The following is a 10,957-nucleotide window of genomic DNA, read 5'->3' as shown; positions in this document are numbered from 1 at the left end:
AAGAGATGGGAAGGACAGGAGGAAAGATAAGAAACTGATTGAGGGCTATTGAAAACAGTTTCTTCCACTATAAATGGAGCACAGTAAAATGAATGAATGAATGGATGGATGAATGAATGAATGAATGAATGAATGAGCCTAAGGATAGAAAGATTTCCCCTCCTTGGTTCTGTTGACCTTACCAAAAATTCCTGTAGCAAAGTGCATAGCTCTCTCTCGACACTAATCCAGATGGACAAGTCTTTTACAAAACTGCTAAAAATCCTATACTGGATAGCTGGCGTTCTGTCCAACTGACTGAAGGATTTAAAATGGCACAACTCCACTCAGATTAAAGCAAATGTCACTCTAAAGAAATTAACCCCACTTTTGATATCAAAAGGCATACATAAGTTTAGCCATGCACTGCAACAGCTCTTAATACGATTTTAAGTGTATATCTTATTAAATTATCCACGCATGCATCTTTCAATTAAGGAAAAATATCTTTAAAGCGCATTTAATTGAATCTTCTGAAAGCCAGTATGGTTACATTAAGGATTGTTTGGATCTTGTTCATTCCTAAAAATTTGATGTTATTTCTACAAATTAAATTGAAAAAAATGTAAAAAAAAAAAAAAAAAATTAACTACTTTTATTCCCAAGTAGAGCATTTCTTTTTTTTTTAAAGAAAACTTATTCAAAATATTCAGTGCAATTACAGTGTAATAAAATGTCTTTGCAACCATCAGTCAAGGTCGTGTGACGTGACCTATTAGTAGTAGTGACACGACACAGCGAATGGGAATATTCTCACCTGTCTACAGAGACCAGAATTTATTCACCTGCTGTGGAGAACAGGGTCAATCTCTCTCTCTCTCTCTCTCTCTCTCTCTCTCTCTCTCTCTCTCTCTCTCTCTCAAAGATATTAAACATGCTAAACAATGTATTACCATTTTGTTGAATGTTGTTACTTAAAATTACTTAAATTTGTTGTGTGTGTGTGTGTGTGTGTGTGTGTGTGAGTGTGTGTGTGTGTGAGCAAGAGACAGAGAGAGAGAGATCCATCCTCTTTCCCTCCCATGGTCAGTAACGGGAACTGGTATCCTTCTTTTCTTCTCAGTGGACTCTGAAACTCTGATGATATTCACTCCCAATCGCTTTTTTTTCCACCAAGTCGCTTTTGATGTCCTATTTGCATGTAACTGCCCAGGGGGCAAAAAATTATTTGGATGGATTTTTTTTCTCTAGCATCCTTTCAGTGTACCTGAGGCACAGGAAAAGACACTCCACATCCCCCCTTTTCACACACACACACACAGAGAGAGAGAGAGAGAGAGAGAGAGAGAGAGCGCGCGAGAGCCATTTAATACCGTCTGGTTCAAACAAGCAAACTCCGAGCAACAGGAACACAGATTTCAATCTGGCCCTGTCAGCTAACCTTAACCTCAGTGAGAGCACTACAAGCTTCAGCCAACAGTGTACACACAAAAAAACCCGCAAGACTGAAGTGCAGGCAGACATCGAGACAGGTCTTACACACTCAGAGAGAGAGAGAGAGAGAGAGAGAGAGAGAGAGAGAGAGAGAGAGAGAGAGAGAGAGAGAGAGAGAGAGCGGCGGACTTTTCAACCTTTAATGATCAATCAGGTTTAAAAATCCCGTCCTGTATCAGTTTGTAAATCGTGATCACATGAGACGCTGGAGCTCATTCTACATTTCCTGATGTCTCTGTGGCGAGGCAACGTACCACGAGCAGCCAGTTTTTACTCTGTGGCAGTCTCGGCCAGGCTCGCAACGCATTTGATGTTTTTAAACAATTTATATTTGTTATCATATCAAAGAGGAGACGCATGGTAATCAAAAAGCGTGAGTGGCGCGCTCTGCCGCAGGCTTTGGCAGCAGTCGGCAGCGTTTTATTTCATATTCTATTTTATCTCCCTTGGTTTTGACTAACGTGAGTAAGAGCGGGCAGTAATAAACAACTTGTTCGAGGTTGTGCTGTTACCTCTAAGCGTCCGCTTTGATTGATTGTCAGGTCATTTGGCGGTATTTCCTGATTACCGTCGTTCCTGACTGCATGTTTATTGATTGGGAGTTAATAACCCGGTCCCCTGTTACTCCACAGTTTCATTTAACTGGCATGCGCCTTTCTGATATACTACCGTAGTTTGGTAAGATTCAGGTTCCGTTTTGTAATGCCAGTACATGAGACAAGAAACCCCTAAATTACAGTCGGTGGGATTTGGCAGTTTAGTTTGGTGATGTGCTTGGAAAAAAAATATGGTCTACATTTATATGTTGAGCGAGGCAGGTACAGTCGTGGGTGGAACCTTGGAATAAGCGTGCCAACATGTTTTTCTGATATACTCTGAATCCCATAGATTAAAGTCCTTACTCAGTGGAGTATATTGTTGAAAGGTAATTGAAAAGGAACATTCAGCAAATGCATGTCCCGACAAAGTTATAGCCTGTACTAGTTCTTGTATCATCGATGTATTGAGGATAAACTATGTAACACACATACGTACACTGCACATGATGTATGTGTATGTGTGCGTATGTATGCTGGCGAGAGCAAGAGAGTTCATATCTTTTTGTATATTAACGATCTCACCTACGGTTTCTAAGAGCACGTCCTTGCGTGTGTAAGTGAGTTAGTGTGTCTTGGTGGGGAGTCACTCTGATGTTAAAAATTCAGTCGGTAGCAGTGGCAGGCAAACAGCCAGGTCCCTGTTTGTTATTCATGTATTCATCTGTACATTGTATCATGGGCTAGCCAGCCAAACAGGGCGATGCCATCAAAATGTGATGTATTCATTTGTCGTGTCAAATAAGTTTGTTTACAGATAGCGCTGTGTTTGCCAGACAGATGGATGATTGGTGACCACAGGCATGCAGATGCTGCTTATCATGGGGAAGAGCAGATATACAGTATATGCCTCTGGTGAGCTGTGAGTGAGTGAGTGTGTGTGTGTGTGTGTCTCTCTCTTTCTGTGTGTCTGTGTGTGTGTGTGTGTGTATGTGTGTGTTTGTGTGTACGAGGCATTCACACTCCCAGTTTGCTATCCTGAGTCTGGTTAGCGGCATGCTTTGTGTGTGTGTGTGTGTGTGTGTGTGTGTGTGTGTGTGTTTGGATCTTTGACTGGCAGCAGATGCCTTTAGTATAAGAATCACCTATCCACAATACTGGAAATGTACATCCTTATTTAACATCAGGTTTGGGGGTTCAAACTGAAGTGCTTTGCCCTGGAGCCCACTCAGAGGTGTTTGGGTGAGCAGCAGTGTGTTTGTTGGCCACTTTTTACACTTCATCTTTTCTCATTCCTCTCCTCTCCCTCTCTCTTTTTTCCTTTTTTTTTCCAGTGAGTGATTATACGATGCCTGATGGCATTGCCATAACTCGCTGTCATCCTTTCCTGTAAGTAAACACAGAGCACTCTTGAGTTCATTTAGAGGGCTCACATTAAGCTTACAAATAAGGCTTCCCCCCAACACACACACACACACACACAGACCCACACATGCACACGCACAAATATAGAAATTCATTTTTCCCATTGTCACAATTTCTGTTGCCCCCTTTTTCCGCTTTTTTTTTTTTAATTATTAAAATCTGATCATGTCAGATTGGATTATGAACATCAAAACATTTCTGTTTACAACACCACAGTCATGTCAATTAAATCTGCTAAATTATTCAAACATTTATCTTCCCCCAGCCAAGGGAATTTTTAATCAAGCTCTATATTTGCTTTAAATTAGCACTGTCAAGTGTGCATTTGTGTAAAATCCCTCATATCATTAAAGATTTATCAATTGAAATCTGTTTGGGTTTATTTGGCTGTTAATTGGGTAAGGAACAGGCAGCAGCTTGCGGCTGAGAGTGGTTTGGAAGGGAGTAACAATGATAATAAGCAGATCATCACACAGGACACATCTTAGTCGCATATGAATGATGTGGCAAATATGGCTCATAATGTAGCCAAAAATCTGTTGCCAAATTTATTCATGCAAGAACGCTCCCAAACGGATCTCGTAGATTTCTCCAGGTTGTTTATGCAAGATGACCCTGTCCTACAGAGGGACTTTGGAATGTTCCTCATAGATTTATAATGTGTCATTGGTAATCACCAACACATTTTAATGTAGTGCCACATTATCACATCATAAAATATCAACTTCACATGTCCTGCTTTTAGCATTGTCATTTTTCTGTTGATTGAAATGGAATCTTATAGAGAAAATGGACTGTCAGTGTTTGGACCCTGTATTCAATTTTCCCTTTGGCATTGATTTCATCAGTTATCTATGTGAGGCAGAGTCAGGCTAGTTCCTGTAGGTTTAGACCTGTGGAAGCACTAGTAGAGGTACTGGGTAATTAGTTTTCAGGGGAGCCAGTACAGACATCTCTGTTGGGACACCCTTTGTCTGCAGTGAGAGACAAATTTTATTAACTGGTTGTGATGGGATCTGTTTTAGGGCTACTCACTCTCATCAGCCTCTGGACCAAAGATGTTTGTGGAGTGACTGTGTGCCAATTGCCTGTACATCTCACATTCACACACACACACACACACACACACACATACACACCCTGCTTCCACAGCTAGGTCTTAGCCCCAAGCATCACTCTGGTAGACTCTGATGTAATTGCTCTTTGCGATGAACCGTGAAGGCGGATGAGAGAATTCATACCATGTTTTAACTGAAATTCATACAAAATAATGATGTCTGTATGTGATGAGTGGTTGTGTGTGTGTGCGTGTGTCTGTGTTTGTATGTTGGGTTGTATGTGTGTGTGTGTGTGTGTGTGTGTGTGTGTGTGTGTGTGTGTGTGTGTGTGTTTGGAGGGGGGGGGGGGGCGGGGTTGCATTTCTTCTTTAGAGAGAACCTCATAAAACAACAAGGATATTTGATGCTTTTAGTGAGGAAGTGAGGGCAATATCAAATAATCTATTTATGATATTTATATATTTAAATATATTTATAGGAGACTAACCTATAGGGATGTGGTGGTCCCTGCCCTACTAATAATATGCAAATGACATGTAACGCCTCATGTTTTGCTTTCTTTCAGTAAAGCAGGCCCAACTTTTACACATAGTTCTACAGGCACAGATAGACAATGAGAAATTATGAAAGCTTTATAGACGTGCTTCTGAACACTTATTGCTTCTACAAGTTAAAATTACAATCTAGCAAAATGTTATAAGCTTAAAACCATTTTTAGAACCCAGAGAACTCACTGACTCTGATCTCCCCTGACTTCTTTAAGTATAGGGACTTTTTCTCTGATATTACCAATAACTGGTAGTTTTGTTTGTGCACAAATGTGTAGTCCCAAGAGACGGCAGCATCTGTCATCAACAACTATTTACTCACGATTATGATCAGAAACACCAACTGATTGCTAGGTTGTTGTTTTTTTTCTTTTTTTCTACCAAAGATTAAATTCTGTTGGGTAAATAAGAAGCTGACATGATTAGAGTGCTGTTAGCTGATGGATCCTTGCAGTTTTGTGTTAAATTGGAACCGTATATAATTACATCTCTTCACAAATCAAACCTTAGAGGATTCAGCCAGTAGATGAGGAGCATATTAGTGTAGGGAATACCCTCTTCACTGAGGAGCGTAGGATTTCATTACCCATGAAATCCCTTATAAAAATAACCCTGCCCAACCCAGGGAATTTGGATCCTCCTCATAGATTTATAATGTGTCGTTGGTAATCACTCTTTATTTATTTATTTATTTTTTATGTAAGTTATTGGCTAAGGCATGGGATCAATAACTGTGGTCAGTAGACATGTTGGTCTCTGAATCTGATATAGTCATATGACTGTGCATGGTGTTGTTTGACTTGGACGAACAGAAGAAAATAGATCAGTTTTTCTTTCTGAGAGCTTTAAGTGAAACATGATTTATCAAACATACATCTATGTTTCAATAGGACACATAGAGAAAATACTAACAGCACACCTGTTTATACACGCATGTAGATATATACACAGCTATATACAGAACACATGCACAAACTCTCATATGCCAGACAGAAGCTGCTGTCTGTGTGAAAACACCCTGAAATCTAAGTGTAGCTTTTTAATTTGTGATGTTGGTTTGGTCATCAAGAATATTTCCTTTCAGCTTATCTGACCTCTGATAAGCTTGTCACATAGATTAAATTTCTGTTTAACCTTCCTATTCAATGACACACACACACACACAACCTGATAAAACTTCATTCATGGTGATAAAACCTCAAACAATATTTAGTTTAGTCTCAAATGAATCTCAAAGACGTAAACATATATCTCACAGTCCATTTGATACCAACCCAGTTCTCTGTAAATCATAATGACAAGTTTGTTTTTGTTAGATACAGTTTGTATTGATTTGTCTGTGTGATTGGTGAGTTATCATTTACCTTGGCAAATCCTAATCCTCATTCCTAATGCTGACATTTGGAGAATTCATGATTTACATAATTAGACAACTTTGATCTGAGATTTGTGAAATCCTCTCTCTCGCCAGTGCTGACTGGTCTCCAAACACGTCTCCCTACACGCTACGTTAATGCTACTAGTCCCCGGCTTAGATGTGACATTTAGAAAAGCATGTTTAACTGTATGGAGGAAAAAAATATGAAACCAAAATATATCATTACCTATGGCACGTACATAGAACTATTATTTCATGTGTTTGCGAGAGGTCACGCACACCCAGTGGAGGGTGGAGAAGGCTTTTATAACGATGCTTACATTCCTTCCTTACTCAGTCTTATTACTGCATAAGGGAGCAGAGGAGCACAGACTGCACAGTATGAGAGAGAGGGAGAGAGAGAGAGAGAGAGAGAGAGAGAGAGGGAGAGAGAGAGAGAGAGAGAGAGAGAGAGGGAGAGAGAGAGAGAGAGAGAGGGAGAGAGAGAGGGAGAGAGAGAGAGAGAGAGAGGGAGAGAGAGAGAGAGAGAGAGGGAGAGAGAGAGAGAGAGAGAGAGAGAGAGGGAGAGAGAGAGAGAGAGAGAGAGAGAGAGAGAGAGAGAGAGAGAGAGACTATTGATTTTCAACTGTGCTCCTCTTTTTGTTCTCAGAGGGAGCTGAGTGGCAGACATGCACCTGAGACTGTGATTCTGTGTCAGACAGAGCAAGTCCTCTCAGCAGGGTCTCCTCTGCTCTGAACAACCTCAGTTCTCTCTTCCACTCTTACACGCACCCTCTCAACACACCTAGTCAGATAAAAGAGAAGCTTCAATTCCTGCACATACAGGTTAAAACACTCCACAGGCCCCATCTTAACTTACCTGCACAGGTAAAAACACAATCAATGTCAAATTCAATTCCTCATGTAAAAATACTTGAAAATCTCTATTAGACAGTCCGTAAATTCGAATGAGATCCGCCATGCAGGTAGAAATACTCTCAGCTCTCACGGTGTTCTCTGTCTTATTTTTATAGGATGAGTCAAACTTGTAAAGCTCAGATTAGACAAGTCAAGTCATCAGTCAGCAGGTGATTTCTAGTTAACTGTGAATTATGGCAGATCAAAACACAGCAGCTCTAAAACTTATTATGTTTCCCCAAGAAACTCAGTAGTCTGATTTTTACTTATCACACTATCTGGATGAAAGGCTTCATGATGAAGAATAAGAGGGAATGACAAATTGAGATGAGAGACGTCATAAAGTTTTGCCCAGAAATGGCAGGAGTTTTTTCAAACCTGTTCTGTTAAGAGGTGTTGGTGTGAGTCAGTGGGAGTTTAGTAAACACTCGTTCTAACTGTGTTTTAAATGCCTTAATCAGCTCACATTAAGATTTAACCCTCAGGAAACAAACACTTGAGAGAAATGTCAGTGTTCACACGCTGTATTTATCACATTTCATACCGGGCTTGTTTAGCGCCTTTCAGAGAGGAGTGACTGTGCCACAAAGCCAGAACCTTTCCCTCAGACAGAACACATACCATTTGGAAACCAGACCAGCTCTCACCTTTTGTCTGTGCCTGACTTTAATTATTGTCAGTACAGCACACCCAGTTTGCCTCATCAACTGGATAAATATTTGACTGCTCTTCCATAAACTGAATGAGGTTGATTTTGAGCTGTGCGCTTAGGCCAAGCTCAGCTTTATACGCTTAGCAACGCAGCCTGGATTGGCTCTCTGCAGGTGACCAGAGCTCCACTCCACGTGAGGTAAATTAAAACAGATTTTTTTTTTTGGTCAAAAAATGGAATAGTCCTTTACTTCTAGATTCTTGCTATTTAATTATAACCTATGCTGAAGCCTAATCTCAGACTTAGAGACAGAATTATGGCAGTGAATTAATCAGAATGGGAGGAAATGTTAACAGTCTCTCCTGTAATATTAGACAAATGCATAATAACTGTTCTTTTGTTGTTTGTGTGTGTGTGTGTAAATATGTGTGTGTGTGCGCATTTGCCTACATGTATACTGCGCATGTATATGTGTGTGTGTGTGCGCGCGCGCGCGCGTGTGTGTGTGTATAAATAAATAAAGAAAGAAAAAAAGAAAGAAAGAAAGAAAGAAACACACACACACACACACACACACACACACACACATATATATATGTGTGTGTGTGTGTGTGTATGTATAATTGTGTGCATGTCAGTTGATCCATGGCTCCCTCAGAGTGTATAGTAACAAGACTCAGGGGTTTGTGTGAACTCTGTATGTGGTGACTTAAAGCAGGACAGTGAGAATATAGGGCATCACATCTGCCCAAAATAAACCCATAGCACTTTCTGCCTCTACTGAGCCACTGCCACCAGCTACTGCTGCACATTTAGACTGATATTGTCTGTCCCAGTATCTGTAAACGTTACACTTACAGTTGATCACCTGCTCTTTAATGAAGACAAACATAGTGTGAGTTCTGAATGGATTTTGTTGCATACAACTGTATATTCACATCATGAAAAAGTTGGAATGAGGTGAAGACAAGTGTTTTGTGCGTATGTGAGTCTCAGAAATAGAAATAATAATGTGAAATACAATATGTATATTCCATCCAATATCACTGCCATGCATAATCTGTCAGGAAAAGAAATCCAGCTATAATGTTTAGGGCTGACTATAAGCACAAAGGGATCAGGATTAAATGAATTGCCTTCAGTCAGTTAGATTATTTGTCAAACTCACTTTCAGACTTTTCATGCTCAGTCTGGGAGTATATGTGAAATAAATTGTCATATGCAGCAGATTCTGTGCTGTCTTCTGTTAACATGTGTATGAAATGGCAAAGAGATAGTGAAACTGGAGCTGTTTTGAGATCCATATACTGTTTTTCCAGGGATCTCCCTCTCTCTTTCTCTCACTCTCTCTTTGTGAGTTTGTGTATGTGTGTGTGTACGTGTGTGTGTGTGTGTGTGTGTGTGTGTGTGTGTGTAAAGCCTCGTGAGCCTCAAAGGCTCCATACTTGCAGGATGGCCGTGGATAATATGACATGTATTTTTGGCTGTAGTGGAATGGACAACATATGGGTCACACACTATACTGTATCATTCCTTTTTTAAAAAAACCTGTTTCCCTCTTACCATTTCTGAAACTCTCAAATGGTCTACATGCACACGCATACACACACATTCCTTAATAGTTCACAGCAGCAGACTATAAATGTGCCCTTTTAAGTGTGTTATTAGTGTGCTATCAACTCCTATTGCCAGAGCAGAAAACATTCCTTTGGTTTTAGAAATACATATTTATGAACTCTGGACAAGTGAGTTCAGACATTTGCTACTGATTATAACTGCATATTTCAGTCATTCCAAAGTTGACTCCAGAAGTGTGTGTGTGTGTGTGTGTTCTTTTTTTGCACTGAGGGAAGCTATATAGTTTGTAGCTATATAGTTGTTTTTGTTTTGTAATGACTAATCAGTCGTGCCAGTTTCACATTCTAATGATAATGGTAGTTGTTTTAACGAGTCTATTTCTTTGTGCCATATTTGATCCATACAAACAACAACACTAGGCTCAGAAATGAAGTCTCTCCTGACCACATAACCAATAAAGAGGCCAAGTTGTTGATCAGAGATGGAAAGAAGAAAAGGAGTGTGTAAAAATAACCATAATGCTATTAATCTTCTTGGTCGTCAGGGTTCATGCAGTTTCATGGTTGGCTTGGGAGTGGAGGGCCTCTTCAAAGCTGGACTTATTAAATTTCTTTCATTCAGCTGAGACTTGTGTGAGACAGCTTTGAAGATTTGATCAGTCGCCGGTGTGCATTGTGGCAGTGACGGGGGTTCAAAGTGACCCCTTTCTCTTGCTGGCCATTAAAGTTAAGATGAGAGAGAGACAGAAAAAAACCCTAAGTTTTGCTGTTTTTATTCCAATCACAGCACAGAAGAATACGCTCATTAGGGCTAATTACACGTTTCCTGTTCCTCTGCGTTTCCTCCACATGCTTAGTGTGAAATTCTAATTCCATAACAAAAACCAAATGCTCTGAACACATGGAACAGGTAGGAGGACACCACATGAGCTTTCTTATGGCTCTTTGTGGGCTCTACACTACCGCAGGATTTCCCCACCACCCTTCTCCCATTCTCTCCCTCTCTCTCTCTCTCACTCACACCTGGTTCAATTTTCTCTCCTCCATGAGTAACTCTCACAATAGAGTGCTTTCAGTTTTTCATTCTTTAAACCCAGTCAAGGAGCAAAAGAAGCAGCCAACTTCAAAGAGAGTGCCTTGAGTCAAGCTTGCTAAAAAAAAAAAAAAAAAACAGCAACAAAAAAACAAAAAACAAAAAAACAAAACAAAACTGGTGTCAACTCCCTGGGGTCACCTTACCAATGATGTGATTATGGCTCTTCCCATTTTCTCTTCATTTATCTATTCTTGTTGTAATTGTTGTGTTAAAAGAAAAAAAAGGTACTTCAAGGTGGGTGTCACAATCAAAGCATGCTGAAGAAACAGTAAACTTTTCAAGGAATAACAAACAAAGCTCTTTTCTATTCATACAGT

The sequence above is a fragment of the Chanos chanos genome, chromosome 1 (genome assembly GCF_902362185.1).
Source record: "Chanos chanos chromosome 1, fChaCha1.1, whole genome shotgun sequence".
NCBI lineage: Eukaryota > Metazoa > Chordata > Actinopteri > Gonorynchiformes > Chanidae > Chanos > Chanos chanos.
The sequence above is the reverse complement of the archived record's forward strand: the minus strand, read 5'-3'. Positions refer to the sequence as shown.